General features: G+C 43.5%; 1 pseudogene; it reads right to left on the bottom strand.

Moving 5' to 3' along the window:
- LOC143387893 (E3 ubiquitin-protein ligase RNF213-like) overlaps nucleotides 1-21062 on the bottom strand; it is a 100304-nt pseudogene that overhangs the window by 7571 nt on the left and 71671 nt on the right.

Below are 21062 nucleotides of genomic sequence, written 5' to 3'. Positions count from 1 at the left end.
GTAAAAGCTGGGGATGGTTTCTGGGCCTGGCAGATCCCACAGCCCCATCATTCAGCACACTGCCTCCTGCCTGAAGGGCACAGGGAGGGCTCTGGTTTGGTTTTAGTGTGTATTCTTGACTGTTCACCAGGTACTTGCTGGTAACCACCTGCTCAACTTCTGGGGATGAAGACAAGGTGTCACAGTTGAGTGACCAGGGTGGTCCCTCCTGGCCTTCAAGTTTCTTACTGATCACCACTAACCCGACTCATGTGCATATTATACCTGTGACTTCAGCAGATGTTTTAAGACTTTTGTGCTCTCCCTGAGACTGCTGCTACAGATCTTGCATTCAGAGTCACAGTGCTGATGGGGTTGGTTAGGGTTCTGCCTCTAGGAATGATGACTTTGAACTCAGGCACAGAGCCTCCCAGTCCTCAACAGAAGTATTCCAGGAAAAGGGGGCAGCCCATGAAAGACACACCTTCTGTAGAAACTGCCAGAGCACGGGCACCACCTCCTTGCCGTTCTTCTGCTCCACGACATGCTGGAGGTACTCGACTGTGATCTTCTTCCTGCAGCTCCAAATCTTTGAGCAATGAACCACACTTTTCTGGGGCAGCTGGGGCAAGAAGCTTGCAGGGTCACCATATATGATTTTGGCCACAGGGCTAGAGCTGATGCGTTCATCCTGGCTGATGAGCATGCTCACACTCAGCAGGGTCTTATCTAGATGCTGGATAAAGAAATGATATAGCATTCTGCAAGTGACACATTGTCACAGACAATTGGGCAGCTCATGGCCCCACAGTGGCTCTTTAGGAATCTGCCTGCACACACTGGATGCATGATTTTGCTGTCTTTCACGGTGATTGGAGGGTTCTTTGTTTATAGGGTTTTTGCCTCCCCAAACATGGCAAACTTTATTTGAAGGGCCTTTACTTCACCTCCCTTTTGCTTCCTGACTTTTCTGTCCTGCTGTGGATAGTCAGCTCTGTGATGTTCTCACCAGAGCAGTCATGAATCCAGATATCTTTGTATTTCTGGAGGGTCTCTGCCTCTTACTTTCACATCCTGCTGTAAAAAGCAATAGAGAACAAGCGGCCACCTGCCCTGTGAGAACTCCTGATAATTGTTGGCCTAACTTATGAGCAGTATAGGAGGGACACCTGGGGATAGCAGAAGGAGCGGTTTCTCCAGATGAGGACTCTAATGACCTTCCTGAGGACAGTGGGCCAACAGTGCTCTACAGATCAATGGGACCCCCTCCTGGACACAGGGCTAAGGAGTAGTCACCACTCAACAGTTACCTCCAGTTCAGGTAGAAGAAGAGCTTCAACATGTTTTTCCTAATTGTTTCTCTGTCCTTTGGTTGACAATTTTGCATCAAAATTTAAATGCCCTACAAAGAAAACCAAAACGTGTGTGTTATCCAAGAAACAAAAAACGGCAATCTCCATACAGAAAACACTGAATAATGTTAATAAAGATAGTCCTCCTTTTGAGGTGATAACTTCCTAAGTTAGCCAGGTACTGCCAACACCAGCCTCCAGACCTTGTGAAGATACTTGAGTCTCTGACAACCTTCCAACCCAAAGCGGTGGTCTTAAAGGTATTCTAAACAAATGGTTAAAGCCAGGACATGAACTCAAAAGCCTAGGGACAAAGAGATGCTAACAGCTGCTCAGAGCCACCTCACTGCTGCCTGTTGGGCTCCCGAGTCCGTGTGCTGTGGAAACCACACCAGAACAAGAGGCATTTGGCAAAATCAGTCTTGATAAAATGGGAAGTACATGTTAATGTTGGTTTCTGGCAAAGATATCCCTGAAGGGAAAGGGATTCTTTGGGTATGGGAACAGACTTTTCATTGCTATTGTATTATTTGTATGCTTTTAAATAACATTATTCTGCAGTGGTCATTTTAAAAGATTTTTGCAGGTAAGCAAAAAAAAACTGAAATCCCTCCCAATGCCATTCAGATAACCACTTACAGAGTTCCCTCACAGACCTTTGCTTTTGGCATGGTTTAAATGTTTAAGAGTAGAAGAGTTAGCTTGGCAGACAGTGTTCTGCAGCCTCCTTTGTTCATGTAATGTGAACATGCACATATTAAGTCAGGGTACAAGTGTGACATCTCTGGAAAGCAGAAGTGGAATACATATCACCTGGTGGGGTGCCATGTGATCTCAGGGTACAGGTTAATGCTACATGAACAAGCAACAGGTATCAGTGCTGCAGGCCCCTGACAGGCAGGTGATATGTGGAGGAGTGCAGCAGCCCCTCCAGCCCCTGCAAGGAGAGCAGAGTGCTTGCTCCCACTCTTGTCATGCCATTCACCAGGAGCTGAGGGAGCCTGACCTCTTGGCAGTCATGTGCAGCCCTCACCCCACTTACTCTGGTTAGGAAGTAGGTGCTGCTCTTTGAGAGGGCAGCGCAGCATGAGGTGGACCACATGGGTGGTCTCATCGGCACTCTTCCCCAACATCTTTGTTAACTGCTCCAAGTCTCTCTGGATGTGCTGCTGCAGGAATCTTTTTGGGTCACTCACTGGAGGCTTGATGATATTTATCACAGCCTGAGAGAACAAGAAAACAAGATGTGCAGTGGGATCTCTGTCTAAAGGACACAGTGAGAGGCCAAGGGAGCAAAGCACTTGCACTGGGGAGAAGGTGGTTTCTAGGTGAGGTCAGGGTGCTCTCAGGCAGCAGATGGAATCACCTGCATCTCATGATGCAGGCAGCAGAGGAAGGGAGGCAGGTGATTGGAGCCAGAGACTGCTGGCTCTGTCATCCTGGTGCAGCAGGGAATGCTTCCCTGCACCTCAAATAGCCTCCACCATGAGGGGGTGACAGGGTCCTACCACCTCCCCATGCCCAGGTAGACTTTATGAGATGCTTATTACACCTTGTATACACGTGCTAAGATATCACACTGTATGTGTAATTGCTTTTTGTCAGTTAAAACAGATTTTAAAATTAAAAAATGAAGAGGATTTTCCATAATCTGATGAATAGTTACCCCATTGCATCATATGTCACAGTGGAAAAAGCAGGATCTATAACTTTGTATTACCCTGTGGACTAGGTAAAATCCCTAAGTGTCTAGGACTTTGTAGACAAAAGGACTGACTGCAAACACAGCAGGTTCTTCCTATGGCAACATAAGAGAGTCTAGCGGTAGCATCTTATACCTGAGGATTTTGTGTGGCTCCCCAAAGCATAGCCAAATGAGTGAGTAGCCGGATGAGAATGAAGATGACTGGGGACAGGTCTCAGTCAGACACTACTACGACATCTCTGGGTTGCGGGTGGCCCAGCACATGGCCAGTCTTGGTTCTATCTGTGCTGTCTCTGGAAAGGAGGAGAGGAAACAGGGTGAAGATTGGAGATGTCTGTTTCTCCTCAGCCAGGGACTCACATCTTAATGACTATGTTCCCAGTTTTTTGTTTTGTTTTGTTTTGTTTTTGTTTTGGGTATTAGGGATTGAACCCAGGGGCTCAACCACTGAGCTACATTCTCAACCTCCACTTTTTTAGTTTTTATTTTGAGACAGTCTTGCTAAGTTGCTGAAGCTGGCTTTGATTATCCTGCCTCAGCCTACTGAGTCACTGGGATTATAGGTGTGCACCACCACACCCAGCTAGGTTTCCAGTTTTGAAGAAAACTCTAAAAGTACCGGTTATTCCAAGCCTAGACCACCTGCCTCCAATTCCTTCTCTTTAGACCCACCCTGCTGACTGGCCAAAACCTGCAACATTCCCAGTGTTAAGTGGCTGCAGTGGGCCGAGTAGACTTTATGATCTGATCATTACAGATCATTAATGTGGCCATTAGTGCAGGGTGTCAGGATGGAGGCCAACACCTGCATCAGGACAGCAAGTTTGGAGCATTTTTGCATCCGCATGGGGTTTGTCCACGTTATTCTCAATATTCCCAAGTCAAAAACTGAGATACACAGTCTGGCAAAAATTGTTTTGAGATTTAACGACATTGATAGTTTATGGAGATAACAGGCTAGATGATTTAAAATTTTGTAACAGAATAGCCAGATGTATGATGATGGTAGAAAGTCCTGCCTTTCATCTTAAGGGAACACTGACAGCCACACTTACCTTAGAATCAAGCATGAGACTGTGAGATCAGATTTTTATTTTTATTTATATTTTCAGTTTTGGGAATTGAGCTGGGGCCTCACATATGCTAAGAAAGCACCCTACTTCTGAACTATGCCCCCTATCCTTTCTATTTTTATTTTGAGATGATCTCACAAAGTTTCCCAGGCTGGCTTCAAACTTTCCAACCTCCTGCCTCCCAAGTAGCTGGGATTATAGGAATGTACTGTCTCTAGCTGGAGGTCAAATTTTTATCTGGTTTCTGAATCTGGTACATTGGGCCTTCTGTATCTGCAGTTCTGCACCTGTGGATTCAAGCAACTGCAGAATAAAAATATTCAGAAATAACTGCATCTATATTGAATAGCAGCTTTTTTCTTATCACTATTTCCTTTAAAATATGATAAGTGAATATTTTCGTAGCATTTACATTGCATGAGTATAATAAGAAACCTAGAGATAATTTTTTAAAAGTCTATGGAAGGCCGGGTACAGTAGTGCACACCTGTAATTCCAGTGCCTTGGTAGGCTAAGGCAGGAGAATTGCAGTTTCAAAATTCAGCCTCAGCAACTTAGCAAGACCCTAAGCAACTTATCCAGACCCTGTCTCTAAAAAAAAAAAAAAAAAAAAAAAAAAAAAGATAAAAATGGGCTGGGGATGGGGGGATATGACCCCTATGTTCAATCCTCAGTATCAAAGGAAAAAATATTTAAAAAATAATTTTTATTATTTTTTTAATAATAATATTAAAACTTTGTGACCTACCTATTTGTAGGTCACAAACAAGATTGTTTCATGACATAAAAGAACAGAACATTTGAATCTGAGTATCTGTGGAGGGCAGTGTCCTGGGAACAGTCCCTGCAGATATGGAGGGATGGATGTACTTGATAAGACTGATTATATGTATCTTTCACTTTTCTCATATTAAAAAAAAAAGAAAAAAAACAGGGCTGGGGGGCAGCCCAATGGCAAAGCACTTGCCTAGCATGTGTGAGGCCCAGGTTCCATCCCCAGCACCACAAAAACAAAACAAAGCAAAACAACAACAACCAAAAAGTTTCAGTGCCACATGACTACAGGTGTGTTTGATGTGGATCCCCAACTTGACACAGGTCCAGATGTACAGCTGTGGTGTTAGTGATCCTATAGTTGGTATGATTCCTCTTGCTGGAATAGACAGCCTGGAACCCCAGGCTCCAAGGGAAAGAAGCTGAGCCCACATACCCGATGCTTTGGAAGCCGGTGTGAGGTCTGTGGTCGACACCTCCAATTACAGCACCATAGTCAACACAGGTACTCAGCTCCATCGGCTTGCCACACTGGGACAGGGAGGGGACCCACAGTCAGCACTGCAGCCAGCATTGCTACATGTGGAGAAGCCACCTTGCATAGGAGGTGGCGTGTGCCACGGACTGCATCTGGTGCATGCATGCATCAGTAAGCAGCAGGAGCTCTGGGGACAGAGTAGGCACTTAATCAAGTGTGCCGTCCATGAGCAAAGGTGGCTTTATTTTTCCAAAATAAGGTTTTTTACTCCCATGTAGAGTGACAAGTGTGTACAGCCCCATCTTCCTTTCTCATATTCACTGCCTCCTTCATCCCTGTGACTAGCATGCCAGCCTCTAGAGCTTCATTATCTAACACCAGGAATTATGTTGTTAATAGCTTCCAAATAGACCTCCTAACACCCACTGGACAAAAACAAAAACCCAACCATAAGATTTGCCATCACTGATGGGCCCAGGTTTTCAAGTCAAATGGCATCCCACTGCATGCTGTGAATCACAGCCACACCAGGCCCCTCCAGCTACAGGCGTTCAGACCACAGAACTCAGCACTAAGAGGGGCCCTAGAATCTGTTTCTATTTCACTTCACAGACAAGGAAGCAAGTGGGATTCAGGCTCCATCCCTGTCTCCTATTCACTTTATGGAGAAGCAGGCATAGGTCTAATCCAGCAGCCTGTTGCTCAGCAAGTGCAGGTGTTGTGAACAACCAGGGAGATGCCCCAGAGTCCCAAATGACCAGCATCTGCTTGTCCCCCAGGGCTCATTAGCTATGAGTCTTTCTTGTCCTCTCCTGTTCTCTGGTATTCAGCCCACATTTCTCTCTGGCTAGTGATCCAGCTAAGGGTCTGTGTGGCTGAGCCCTGCTACAGTGCTCCCAGCCAGCAGCATTACGGCATCCCAGGAGACTTGGGTGATGCCTGCAGACAATCTTGGGCATCACACTGGGCTGGGGGGTACTGCTACTGGCACCCAGTGAGCTGAAGCTAGGTATGCTGCTAAATATCCTACGATGCACAGACGATCTGCAGGAAAGAATCATGTCCTTGGTGTCTCTAAATGAGACTCAGTTGGAACACACTGAGTAGTTCTCAGAATGCACCTGTGCCTTCCAGAAGATTAAGACCCTTATTCCAAAGTCTGTTCCCCCCCACCCCACATGGGAATGCACATTTTGAACCTTCCCCAAACACCAAGACTCACCTGTCCTACAGTGCACGGATGACCATTGGGACAAACTGTTCAGAGAACAACAGGACACATGTTAGCTAGCAAGGCTCCATCAAATTACCAAATGTGGGAAGGGGAAGTTGCTGCCCTCCTCTCTGGCCCTGACCAACAGGACGCAGAGCCCATGTCCTAAGCACTTCACCAGAAGCCTCGAGCCATGCCATCGGCTAAATTACTTGCATGTTCCTGGAGCTCAGTGAACACATATCACCCATGAAAATAGTCTGAATTTGGTTTACACAGCAGAGAGAAGTTGGATTCCAGACACAAACCAGGGGTAACTTGGTGGCAGCAGGGCTAGCACTGTATATCTTTCTATTCTCTTGGATTTTTACTTTTTTGGCAAAATCATGTTCTAGAACAACTTTAAAAACTAGTTTTAGAAGATTATTTACTTAAGGCAACAGCACAACTCATATAAAGTCATGGGTTATGTGGCTGTCTCCCAGGTCTAGACTGCAGGAAGCTCTCTCTGGGTCAAAAACCTCTGGATTGTGACTGGCCTTTGAATGAGCCTCAGTGTGGTTTCCAGGCCCCCCTTCTTCCAAGTGACATTTCTAGAGAGCACCAGTGTAGCCCAATGGCTCTTATCCCATGACTACACAGGGAAATTATTTGGTCACCTAGCCAGTTAAGTCTGTGGCCCTCAAGCCAAAGGCAGGAGGAGGCAGGTAACATGGGCTTTCAGCAGAACCTAGTGAAGCCCAGGTCCAACCTCAGGTATGGCATGGCTGCAGGCTGACCTTACAAGCTGAGAAGAGTGCGACCCCTCCCCATACACTGGTACTCACTATACCATTGGACGCCTTCCAGACCCTCCCACTTCTGGGCTTGAGCCAGCAGGTCTTCAGGCATTGTTGGAAGAAAAGCATTCTGAAAGACCAAGAGCAGAAATGGCCCTGCTGAGAGGGCCTCTGGGCTGCAGCGCAGCAAGAGGCATAGAGTGAGAAAGTTTCTTCTCAGCTGTTTACAGAGGATGAACAACAGCTCTGTGTGAACCGGCAAAGGGCAGAGAATCTAAAAGGTGGACAGGTTTGAGAGTCCCCACAGCCACCGGCCAGGTCTCAACATGAAAAAATACATTGAAGTTTCACTGTAAAATCAAAGTTATCATCATGCAGCTTACCGACATGCTGGCGGGAGAGAAAGCTAAGTTCCTCAGGGGCACCAAGACTTCACTCTGTCCACACAGAAGGAGAGCTGCAGTGTGAATGGCCATTTCTGTCACTGTTCTTTCAAGACTGTCAGCACCAGGGCCCGTGCTCAGCAAAGGCATAGTATTGGCCACGAGGGATGCTGCGAAAGGCCTGACTCCCGGAGGAGACAGGATCCTGCTGTTTTCAACGAACCTGCTCACAGCCTCGCATTGCTGGCACAAAAGACGTTTTTCATGTTAGGATATTTCAAAAAGGAATACTGTGAATTTAGGGTTTCCTCTTTGAAAGTCACACATTACGATACTGAGTACACATCAAATATCCAGGTAAACATAGTTAAATGATCACCAATGGAGGGGAAATGCTTCAGAAAAGAGAATTTTCATACAGAACACAGCAACCACATTCTTCAGTACAGATCTCAATACTCTGTTTTGGTAAACATTAAGTAAAGTTCCTGAGTCTGTAAGGTTTGGATCAAACAAAATAATTCTTCCACATAACAAGGGTACATCCTCTATTCTATGTAGAAAATTATGGAAGGTCATAATTCCTATTACCCTAAATAGGAAATAAAATTTGTGAGTTCTGTGCTTAGAAAGTCCTTTCCAATTATGAGACTGAATGAAAGCCCCAATGTGTCACTCACCTCTGGCTTAGGGCAGAGGTCTGCGTTGTGGGAACAGTGGAGAGCAGCAGTGAAATAGCACCAGCAGCAGGTAGACTGCCTGTTGAGCCCTGGGGCTCTCGAAGGACTGTGGGTGGGGTGTGGAGCAAATATTCAGAAGATACAGCACTACCCAGAGCAACCTTCCCTTGGCTATGCACCATGGGCCTCCATGCACATGACTGGGGCTACAAGGTCAGGAGATAAGCTCAGGTTAACCTCAGTGCACAGGCAGTCATGATGGAGAAACAGAAGTCAGCACCTGTTCTCCTGTGACTACTTCACTGGTTTTAGAAATGTGTCCTGAGAAGAGACAGAATTTTCTACTTCCTCTTCCTGGTGTAAGGCAAGGGTAAACAGGGACTCAAAAAAGATGCAAGACCAGAACAATTTAAAGATTAGAATCCTGGGGCTTGGGTTGTAGCTCAGTGGTAGAATGCTTGCCTAGTATATGTGAGGCACTGGGTTCAATCCTCAGAACCACATAAAAAATTAATTAATTAATCCAAGTATTGTGTTCCTCTACAACTCAAAATATTTTTTAAATGATTAGAACCCTAAAACCCTGTATCAACATAAAAATAGACACATAGTGTGTATGTGGACTACGAATCTACATAGCATTGGATTTTTCTAATTGTTAATATCTCTTACTCGATATAAAGACAATAGGCATCTGCCTCCTGGCATTAGTGTCACTCTTGGGGCTGTTCAGAGACCTTCTCCATCACATCTGCATCTTTTGACAGGGAAGATGCAGGTGTGAGGGATACCACCTGAAATCAGGGAGAAGCTGCGAGCCCATCCTACCATCAGAGCAGTCTCGAGGCTGGAGGCCTTGCACTCAAGCATGGCTTTGCCCACTGCATCACGAAGTGCCTTGTATTCATCCCCATGCACCAGGTATTGGTCCATCTGGCCCGTGTGGTCCTTCTGCAGCCCAGGAGAAGAGGGTTTGTCATGGTGGGGCAGGGTAGGGTGTTCTGCAAAGACCCTTCTCCATAGGCAAAGAAAAACAGCAGACACAGTTGTAGGTGAGAGGCAACTCAGCTGGAACTCCCTGTGAGTTCCAGCCATGACAATCCTGGAGGTCTTCAGGAGCATGGCCTCCACAGGGATGGAGAGCCTGGGGAGAAGGGAGGCTGACCCTGGAGCTTCTTACTTTTTCTACACACAGCAACACACCAAGCAAAGTGACAAAAACATGTCATTTTTGAGTCCCAGATAGTCATCTTAAAGATGCCAAGAGTTTCAGTGCCATTTTTTTAACCCCAGGAAACTAAGAACTTAACAATTTTTGAGCACTGGGAATGGAGACGCCTGAAAGCCAAACTCATTGCAGTGTCTCTCGATTCTTACCCACCTCTGCCTGGCAGAGAGCACAAGACACAGCTTGCAAGCTGAGTAACCTTTTACTTTGCTGGAAGCAAATATTAAAAGAAACATTCATTCACTTTTCCTGTGTAGAATTCAATTACAAATTAAGCCTCGATAAAATGCAGGTGAACTACAAACCAGAAACACACACAAATGTGCACGCACAAACATGCCCATACCTACCTTTGCTCTATGGCAGGTGGCCTAAACCCACCCTGAAGCAGAGACCAAGGACCAGATGCCTGTCTGAGTCCTGCCTATTATGAGGGAAGGGAGAGTGAGGAGTGGTTCCCACAGCTTTCCTGCTCTGCCAGGGACCTGCGTCTCACCTGCTGTGCAATGACTCCCTTGGGAAACACCCACTGGCATCGATGGCCCTGCCTGGAGAGGCTCTGCACAAATTCCATCCCTCGCAGGCTCGCAAGCCTCCGGACCAGGTACACACAGTGCCAGTCGTTCCCTGCCTGGGTGCAGAACTGCTCGACACATTGCAGGTAGTACTGCTCCTCCACAGCCAGCTCTGACAGTGCAAGGAGAAAGCTAGTCAGTGACTGGGGACTAAGAGTCTACTTCTGGGGAACTCAGTAAAAAAACATCCAGAACAGTAGAACATGGTAAGGGCCAGCAAGACCCTAAGGAGAGTTCCTGTTCTTCTGAACTTGTAGCTAATTTCTCCAAGGTAAAGACCTGCCTGAGCCCTCCTGAAGCTCCAAAAGGAGATCAGAAGCCCTGTCGAGACACAAGCGGGTCCTGGCCACCTCCTGAAGGCACTCAACAGACATTGTAGTGGCAGGTCCTTGGCCTTGTCTCCCTGAGGAGCAGGTCTGTAGGAAATGGCCTTCCTCCCTCAGGCAGTCGAGTTCACTCCTTGTGTAGTAAGCACTGGTCTTCTCCTGAATTGAATCCTAAGGAGCAAAGAACAAGAAAGAAAAGAATATTATACTTTTCAACAGGCAACTTTTTAACCTTCTAAAATTATAGAAAACAACCAGGAAAAGCAAACTGATAAGGAAAAAAAATGTGTATAATCTATTTTTTATAATATGCATTATACAAGTTTTGGGAATAAAAATATGAAGACAATAAAAAGTAAAAAGGATTCAGGATCTCGCCAGGTGGGTATGACCATTGCTAACCCTGTGGTGTACTCATCCAGGCTGTGGTTTCTTCTGCTTTGCACACACATGCACATGACTCCCTCCCCTTTGCCCTATCTAAAGTTCCTCCATTCCTTCCATGCTCCCCCCGACCTCCATTCTGGATCAGCATCCACATATCAGAGAAAACATTCAGACTTTGGTTTTTTAGGATTGGCTTTTTTCATTTAGCATTTCATTTGTACTCTATACACTGCTTAACAACAGGGACACCTTCAAAAAAATGCATCTGTAGGGGATTTCACTGCTGTGCAAACATCAGACATTTTCAGATGCTAGGTGAGGATCTCACAAGCCCAACATCAGACACGCAGTGATGGAAATATCACCAAGAGAATCGTGACTGTGTGTGTGACATCTAAGAGCAGAGCGAAGTCTTTGAAACTTCTTTCTTTTTTCACATGGAAAAGAAGCATCTATTAATTGTACTGCATAAAGCTGCATTTTTTTCAGTTTTCAGAAACTCTGCACTGTGTAAACCATATGGTTCAGAGAGTTTGTAGAAGAAAAGCACCAAAGTGGCAGCTGGCTTACTTCCAGGCAGTTGATGAAGAGCATGTAGGGTTCAGTCTTATCTTTAATGATGAATGCCTTCTTCTCTAATAGGGACAAGTAGGCCTGGATGTAATCTTTCACTGCATGGAAGCTGTGGAAAGATAAATATTATTCCTGATGACATTAGAATGGCAGAATCACCCTATACAAAAGAGCATCTATTAACCAATCATCTGCCCATATATTTATTTCTCTGTGTGTATAAAGGTATAATATATATATATATTTGACAGATCTTTTAATTAATTCATTCAATCTAATTTGTTACACATGACAGCAGAGTGCATTTCAATTCATAGTACACATATAGAGTACAATTTTTTTTCATGTTTCTGGTTGTACACAAAGTAGTGTCACACCATTGTGTCTTCATACATGTACTTAGTGTAATGATGTCCATCTCATTCTACCACCTTTCCTATCCCCATGCACCCTCGCTTTCCCTCCCTCCCCTTTGCCCTATCTAAAGTTCCTCTATTCCTTCCATGTTCCCCCAGACCTCCATTCTGGATCAGCATCCACATATCAGAGAAAATATTCAGACTTTGGTTTTTTAGGATTGGCTTTTTTTCATTTAGCATGATATTCTCCAACTCCATCCATTTACCTGAAAATGTCATGGTTTTATTCTCTTTTAATGATGAGTAATATTCCACTGTGTATATATATACCATAGTTTCTTTATCCATTTATCTACTGAAGGGCATCTACATTGGTTGTACAGTTTAGCTATTGCTAATTGTGCTGCTATACACATTGATGTGGATGTGTCACTGTAGTATGCTGATTTTAAGTCCTTTGGGTATAAACCAAGGAGTTGGATAGAACAGTAAAGCAGGTGGCATCACTATACCAGACTTTAAACTATACTACAGAGCAATAGTAACCAAAAAAGCATGGTATTGGCACCAAATTAGACTTGTAGACCAATGGTACAGAGACACAGAGACCAACCCACAAAATACAGTCATCTCATACTAGACACAGGTGCCAAAAACATATATTGGAGAAAAGATAGCCTCTTTAACAAATGGTGCTGGGAAAACTGGAAACCCATATTCCCCAAAATGAAATTAAGCCCCTATCTCTCACCATGCACAAAACTCAACTCAAAATGGATCAAGGACCTAGGAATTAGACAAGAGACCTTGTGCTTATTAGAAGAAAAAGTAGGCCTAAATCTTCATCATGTCAGATTAGGTCCCAATTTCTTACCAAGACTCCTATAGCACAAGAAATAAAATTAAGAATAAATTTATTTTTTAAGAATAAAATTATTATTATTATTATTGCTGTGGGTATATTCGTGACTGCATGACCAATGTAATTCTGCAACATGTACACTCAGAAAAATGAGAAATTATGTCCCATATAATTCAAATGTATGACATGTCAAGATCATTGTACTGTCATGTGTAACTAATTTAAAAAAGAATAAATAAATGGGATGAATTCAAACTCAAAAGCTTTTTCTCAGCAAAAGAAACAATCAGTGAGGTATAGAGAGAGCCTACGGAATGGAAGTAAATTTTTACCACATGGACATCAGAGCACTAATGTCTAGGATATATAAAGAACTCAAAAAATTAACACACACACACACACACACAAAAAAAAAAAAAAGCAAATAACCCAATCAAAAAATGGGCCAAGGAAATGAACAGAACTTCTCAGAAGATGATATACAATCAATCAACAAATATATGAAAAAATGTTCAATATCTCTAGCAATTAGAGAAATGTAAATCAAAACTAATCTAATATTTCATCTCATTCCAGTCAGAATGGCAGCTTGTAAGAATACAAACAACAATAAGTTTTATTGAGGATATGGGGGGAAAGGCACACTTACTCATACATTGCTGGTGGGACTGCAAATTGGTGCCACTAATCTAGAAAGCAATATGGAGATTCCTTAACAGCTTTTTATTAAAAATATGTTTGCAGAGGCTTGAAGGAATATTAAGTTCCATATTGCAGACCAGTTGTTCTCAAACATTTTGGATTCAGGCCCTTTTATAGTTTTAAAACTTATTGATTTGTTTATGTGGGTCAAATCTATCAATGCTTATAGTATTAGAAACTGAAAAGTTTCAAGAGTGTATCAGTTCATTTAAGATAAAAAGAATAAACCCACATGTGTTAATAATGTTTAGAAGAGTGGCTTTCCTATAATTCTTGGAAGCCTGTTTAACAGAAGTCAGTTGACTTCCTACATCTGCTTCTGATACTACTTTGAAGCATTTGAAGAAAATCTGGCCTTCCACATGATATAGTTGGAAAAGGGAGAAATCTTTAATAGTTCTTGCATATATTGGGGGTTATTCTTTTCAATACTATAAAAACACTTTTAAAGTGATCATTTCTGAAGGCTGGTTATAGAACCTGATACCATATCAGTTGTTTTCATCAAGTATATTACAATCACATAGTCTACTCTGTTATGGATTTTTCCCAGTGCTGTGGATCAAACTCGGGGCCCCACTGTGTGACAGTCAAAAGCTCTACCACTGAGCTGCATCTCCAGCCACTGGATCACTTTTTGACACACATGATTCTGCGACATTAGGCATTGGTCATTTGGAAAAGCCTTGGTTTTCTGAGCAAGGCAAATCTTGAGATGTTGGCATCTTTTTAGTCTACAATCTCTTGTTGTAGATACCTACCTACATGCATTAACATCACCACAGATCTTTAGTCTGGTGGTCACTGTTTCAGGTAAAATGGCAAGGCCCGAGACAAGCAGCTAGTTCTTATCTGGAGACCTTTAGGAGTAGCATTCTTTGAGATAAGCACTGTCTTCTGTTTTTCAGTGTTCTGGGTCAATTTCCATTGACCAACATTAAAAATCACAATCTCAGGCTGAGGTTGTAGCTCAATGGTGGAGCGCTTGCCCCTCAGGTGTGAGACATTGGTTCAATCCTCAACACCACATAAAAATAAATAAACAAAATAAAGATATTGTGTCCAACTATAACTAAATTTTTTTTTAAAATTTCAAACTCAAGGGTTGAGATTTAGTAAAGCTCATAGTGAAACTGGCATTTTAAAAAATACATATGCACAGTGAAGAAGAAGACCATAACTGTGGTTGCTATTTCCTTTGTGCAGAAAAGCTTTGGCAATATTATTGCAAACATGGACATGTTGAACAGGCAAATTACTATCTCAGTATTATTTTTAAAAATTCAGAGTTCAGGAACCAACTCCCCACCAAAGGGTCCTTGCCAGCACTCTGAGAACTGAAGCTCAATGAACACACAGGATCAGCCAGAGGACACCATGCTTGGACATCACCGACTGCCTAATTCGAGAAAACACAGAGTCCACATGTTGTGGAATCTGGACTTGGAGGACATCGAGGGTGAGGGAGACTCTGAGTTACCACACCAAAAATCACACTCTGGGGTGGCCATGGAGCTAGGGTCAGAACAACCATTCCTGGGTTCTGCATGCATCACCACACCAAGGGTCCTTTCCCAGCACTCTGTATTTTCACTTCATACCCATGCCTGGCCAGCCTCTACCTCAGAGCAAAGCCTGTCCAAGGAAGGGGGCGTGGCCCTTGCCCTTGGAAAGACCCACAGAGCACTCCTAGGCACACATACCCACAATGCTGAGTTGTTAATCTACAAATAACAGGAGAGATCTGCTATGCCAGGTGTCCCTGACTCAGTCAGGCTAGGTGAGGACCCATAGCAACCCCCTAGCAACCACCAATCAGCATGAGACAGGAAAAATACCTGGGATGCCAGATGACCCTCATAGTAGTTGATGGTGGTTGATAACATGTTGGGAAACCATGTAGTTCAGCATGTACACTCCTCGTGGCTTAAACGAATCAGTTCAAATGAATTCCCCTCTGGTACTAACCAATCACCCTTACCCAACTTGTTCCTGCCAGTGAATGTGCTAATCAATGTTAAGAGTTGTTGTTTGATTTTCCCGCAGTGTGTGATCATTTGCTAAGAGATGCTATGATGTATGTGAAGTCCCTGCCTTCCCCAAAGAGTGTATAAAACTGCTGCAAACCCTGGGCTTGGGGCCTCTCAGTGCCACAAGTTGCTGTGTGTGCAGAGGACTGAGCTAGCTCGCAATAAACACCTCTTTGCTTCTTACATCGATCTTGGTCTCTGGTGGTCTTTTGGGGGTCCCGAATTCGAGCATAACAGTATGCCGACAGAGACATGTCTAAACATACTGAAGAAACTTTCCCCGATCATGCGTGAGTATATGTGGTGGCACAAAGACCAAGCACAACACAGGCCAGAGAAGCCGAGGCCTCAGAGAAGTGTGCATTCAGGGAGCTGCTCCTACCTGTATTTCAGGAGCAGCTTCAGCACCACAGAGCGGACGACAGGAGTCTTATCCACAGCATCATCAAATGGTGAGAGAGACTTCGTGTGTTCCTGGTATCCTTAGTCAGAAAGAGAAAGGTGCTATTGCTCATATTATGGCACAAAACAGAGAGGAACTGAATCAAGATTTGAAAGAAGAAGGCAACTCACGTTGGGGAGCATCTCTCAAGAGCTCCTTCTGCACGAAGAGTAGAGACAGAAGCCCATCAATCACGTTCTTCTCAGGAGGGTTATTGTCTTTGAAGCACATGGTAGAAATTAGGTCCATGAAGAAACTGTTGCACATCTGCTGGAACTGGGCGCGTTTCCCAATGGCCACCCTAAGGAAACAGCGAAAACCCAGTCAGAAGACTCAGAGACCGTGTTCCCAAATCCCTGCATGAAGAATGATTTGAGATTTGGACAGCATGTTGTTTTACATCAAGAGATTCAAATATCTACTTTTGTTGATTAGCTGGTCTTAAAAACTGCAGGCAGCATCTACACACGTCTCTTCCAGGAACACCTCCATCATTTAACCTGCCTAAGCTTGTCATAGAACCCCTCCATTGGGAGGAAACAGAAGAGAAAGCAACCACTGATGGAGCATGACCATGGTCTAAAGCCCACAGCTCCCCTTCCTGACCTCCCAGAGGCTGGGAGAGAGCTGGTGTGTGGCTCAATGGTAGAGGGCTTGCTTGCCTAGCACCTGCCACCTATGTGAAAAGGAGTCTGGAGAAGCTGTATCTAAGTTTCTTGGATCTCTTTCAAGGGCTTCATTTATTACTTTCTGAATTTTGCTGTCTCAAAATCTTGTCAGATGTGTGTGTCATGGGGAGAGAGGAATTCAGAGATACCCATCATCTAAGAAGTGCCCAAGTCTTACTTCAGACAGCTAGCACTCTGAAGCCAGACTTTTACCAGACAAAGGTTAATAGAAATTAAATTTCTGAATATTATATTTGGGGGAAAAAAGACAGAGAAAAGAGGAAGACTTTTAAAGAGAAAGAGTGTTTTACCTGTGCTCTTGGGAAACTGTTACAGAGAAATTATCTGGCAGGTCATTTAAACAGGAGGGGCAAATCATCTGCCCAGGGACAAGCCAGCTCTTGATGCACATCAGACAGTACACATGGTCACAGGGCAGACACACAGGATCATGAGCATCTCCCAGGCAAGTGGGGCACAGCTGCACTCCACACCTGGAATCCAAGCAGGTGATGGGGTTCAAGGCAGGCACTGGCTTGGAGGTGCCAGTGCACCCCAGGGGCAGCACTCCCTCCTCCCTCCTCCCAGTGCTCCCTCCTCCCAGACCCCCTCTCACCCAGCCAGACTCTTGCTGGCTTGCTCCTTGCATTCACAGAGAGTTGTCATCACAGCCACAAAAGGCCTGTGGGTCTTGAGGTCAGAGTTTTCTTGAAGACACTGGAGGGGAAAGTCCTGGTGAGGGGTGGCACCCATCGAGGAGCAACAGGGGTCAGCTGTGCCCTGGGACAGCCCAAGGCCTGGAGAATTCTTAGCAGTTTCCCATCCTTTCAAATCCTTGTGGCCCCACTGCTTTTTAAAGAGAAGGACTAAATTCCCAATGTCATTTTCCATCTTCCTCCCTTTTCTTTTCAGGTCTACCCCCTTTCCTCATCAAGAGGTATTTCAAACTTTAAATGATAATAATGTAATGACCATTGTGTACACACCATTAAGCTCTAAGAGACCTGAGCATTTTTGGAATATTTGCTTTAGATCTTGTTTTATTTATTTACTTAGAGAGGGGGTATTGCTATGTTGTCCAAGCTGCTCTCAAACTCCTGGACTCAAGCCATCCATCTGCCTCAGCCTCCCAAGGAGCTGGGACTATAGGGATGTACCACCACCCTTGGCTAGATCATATTTTAAAGGAACAATACATATACATCCAGTTGTGGCAACATGGGCAACCCTTTCTGGTCAAGTCCCCTCCCCACATTCCTAAGCTTCTCTGAGTACTTGGGTGCACCTGTGTAAACACCCTGCCATTGTCCTGCACCATTCTCCCCTCAGGCCTGGGAGGCCTCACTGCAGGCCCCTTCAGTGACTTCCTAGTAAACAGCTCAGCTGCTTTAACTACTGTATAGCAGGCCCGAATGAATATTCTCCCAGATACCTGTTTCCAGTAACCAGTATTTAGTGTGTACTTGAGTTTTTACAATTCTGAACAGTCCTGTACAAACAATCTAGCATATGTCTGCTTCAGTAAAAACAAAAGGTTGGGCTGGGAAGCAGCTGGGTGGTACAGCACTTTTCTAGCATGCGTGAGGCCCTTAGTTCCACCAGAGCACAATAAAATAAATCAAAGTGTCTATTGGACACACATTTAGAAATGCACATCTCCAGCAATTCAGGGTAGTAAATTTATTTTTTTCTAAAATTATTTTTTTAATTAAATTTTCTATTTATATATGACAGTGGAATGCATTACAATTCTTATTACATATATAGAGGACAATTTTTCATATCTCTCATTGTATATAAAGTATATTCACACCAATTCCTGTCTTTATACATGTACTTTGGATAATAATGTCCATCACATTCCACAATCATTTCTAATCCCATACCTCCTCCCTTTCCCTCCCACCCCTCTGCCCTATCTAGAGTTAATCTATTCCTCCCACATTCCCCATCCCTACCTCACTATGAACCAGCCTTCTTATATTAGAGGAAACATTTGACATTTGAGTTTTTGGGATTGGCTAACTTCACTTAGCATTATCTTCTCTAACTCCATCCATTTAGCTGCAAATGCCATGATTTTATTCTCTTTTATTGATGAGTAATATTCCATTGTGTATATATGCCACATTTTTTTTTTATCCATTCATCTACTGAAGGGCATCTAGGATGGTTTCACAGTTTAGCTATTGTGAATTGTGCTGCTATAAACATTGATATGGCTGTGTCCCTTGTAATATGCTGCTTTTAAGTCGTTTGGGTATAGACTGAGGAGAGGGATAGCTGGGTCAAATGGTTGTTCCATTCCCAATTTTCCAAGAAATCTCCATACTGCTTTCCATAATGGCTGCACCAATTTGCAGCCCCACCAGCAGTGTATGAATGTACCTTTTTCCTTACATCATTGCCAACACTTATTGTTGTTTGTATTTATAATAGCTGCCATTCTGACTGGAGTGAGATGAAGTCTTAGAGTAGTTTTGGTTTGCATTTCTCTAATTGCTAACGGTGATGAACATTTTTCATATATTTTTTGATTGATTGTATATCATCGTCTAAGAAGTTTCTAAGCAATTTTTAGCAGGAAGAGTGAAGTAGGTGGCATCATTATACCAGAACTTAAACTATACTACAGAGCGACAGTAACAAAAAAAAAAAAAAAAAAAAAGAATGGTATTGGCACCAAAACAGATTGGTAGACCAATGGTACAGAATAGAGGACCAGAGACTAACCCACAAAATTACAATTATCTTATATTAGACAAAGGCACCAAAAACATGCATTAGAAAAAAGATAGCCTCTTCAACAAATGGTTCTGGGAAAACTGGAAATCCATATGCAACAAAATGAAATTAAACCCCTATTTCTCACCATGCACAAAACTCAACCCCAAATGGATCAAGGACCTAGGAATGAAACCAGAGTCCCTGTGTCTAATAGAAGAAAAAGTAGGCCCTAATCTGCATCATGTGGGATTAGGCCCCAATTCCTTAATAAGATTCCTTTGGTGCAAGAGTTAAAATCAAGAATCAATAAATGGGATGGAGTCAAACTAAAAAGTTTCTTCTCAGCAAAAGAAACAATCTGTGAGGTGAACAGAGAGCCTACATCTTGGGAGCAAATCTTTACCTCTCACACATCACTAATCTCTAGGGTATATAAAGAACTCAAAAAGCTAAGCACCAAAAAGACAAGCAACCCAATCAAGAAATGGGCCAAGGACCTGAACAGGATAGTGAATTTAATGATTTAATGCTGTTTCTGAAAGTTTGTAGTCAGGCATAATTGTTAGTATAGATGTTAGCACAAATGTCCACTGGGCATTATACAAGTAAGGAAAGTTCCCTATTTCTACTTTGCCTAGGGCATTTTTTTTTTCTAAATCATGAATTTTTGTCAAATGTTCTCTCTACCTTTCTAAATTATCATTTAGAATTTACTTTTTCATTTATATAACTTATGACATTTGCAGATATTTTTTGAGCCATCCTTGAATTCCCAAGATCGATCATACTTGGAAATGATGTGTGTCTAATATCCTGATAAATTTGATTTGTTAATTAACAACCCACTCAGCAAAGGGCAAAGGACTTAGACATTTCTCCAAAGATGCATACATACCTGAGAAGAACATGAAAAAATGTTCAGCATCATTAATTATCATGGCAATGCACATCAAAACTCTTTGAGCTGGGCATGGTGGCACATACCCAGTGAGGTCAGAGGCTGAGGCAGAACGATCACATTTAAGGTTAGTCTCAGCAACTAAGCCAGATTCTGTCCTAAAGTAAAACAATAGGCTGAGATGTAGCTTTGTGGTGGAGCATCCCTAGCTAGAGACAAATGTAATAAATTGATACAGTAAGTCCCCTTCTAGGTACACATCCAAAAGAAGTAAAAGCAAGCCTCAAATAAGTTCACAGCAATCACAACAGCCAGAAGGTGGAAACAGCCTGAGTGCCCATTAACAGATGAGTGGACAGTTTCAGTGTCCACCCATACAGTGGCATCATTATCCAGCCCTAAGAAGGTTGAATGCTGACACATGCCACCGTACAGATGAACCTTGAAAACATCATGCTAGGTAGCACAAACCAGAAACCAAAGACAAATGCTGAACAACTCCACTTACGTGAGTTACCTGTGGCAATCAGAGTGACAGATAGAAAGTAGAGCAGGGATCTACATGGCTGGGGAGTCCATGTGTGTGTGGAGGGAGGTAAGGACACTCTGGAGCATGATCTGGTGGCAGCGCAACACCCTGTGCTTGATGTCGCTGACTATATGTTTAAAAGTGTTTACATGGTGCATTCTGTGTTATGTATATTTTAGCACACGTAAAAAAAAGCAGCAGTGGCCCAGTGGTGGGGTGCTGGTTGGGGAGTTTAATGTTAGGACAGAAGGGAAAGCCAGTTCCCTGAAACCTGTGGGAAAATATGCATTACAGACATGAGCCATGAGAAATGGTCTCCCTTGCATCTTTCTTTGCAGAC

The sequence above is a fragment of the Callospermophilus lateralis genome, unplaced genomic scaffold (assembly GCF_048772815.1).
Source record: "Callospermophilus lateralis isolate mCalLat2 unplaced genomic scaffold, mCalLat2.hap1 Scaffold_143, whole genome shotgun sequence".
NCBI lineage: Eukaryota > Metazoa > Chordata > Mammalia > Rodentia > Sciuridae > Callospermophilus > Callospermophilus lateralis.
Note: the sequence above shows the minus strand (reverse complement) of the source record. Positions and strands in the feature narration are given on the sequence as shown.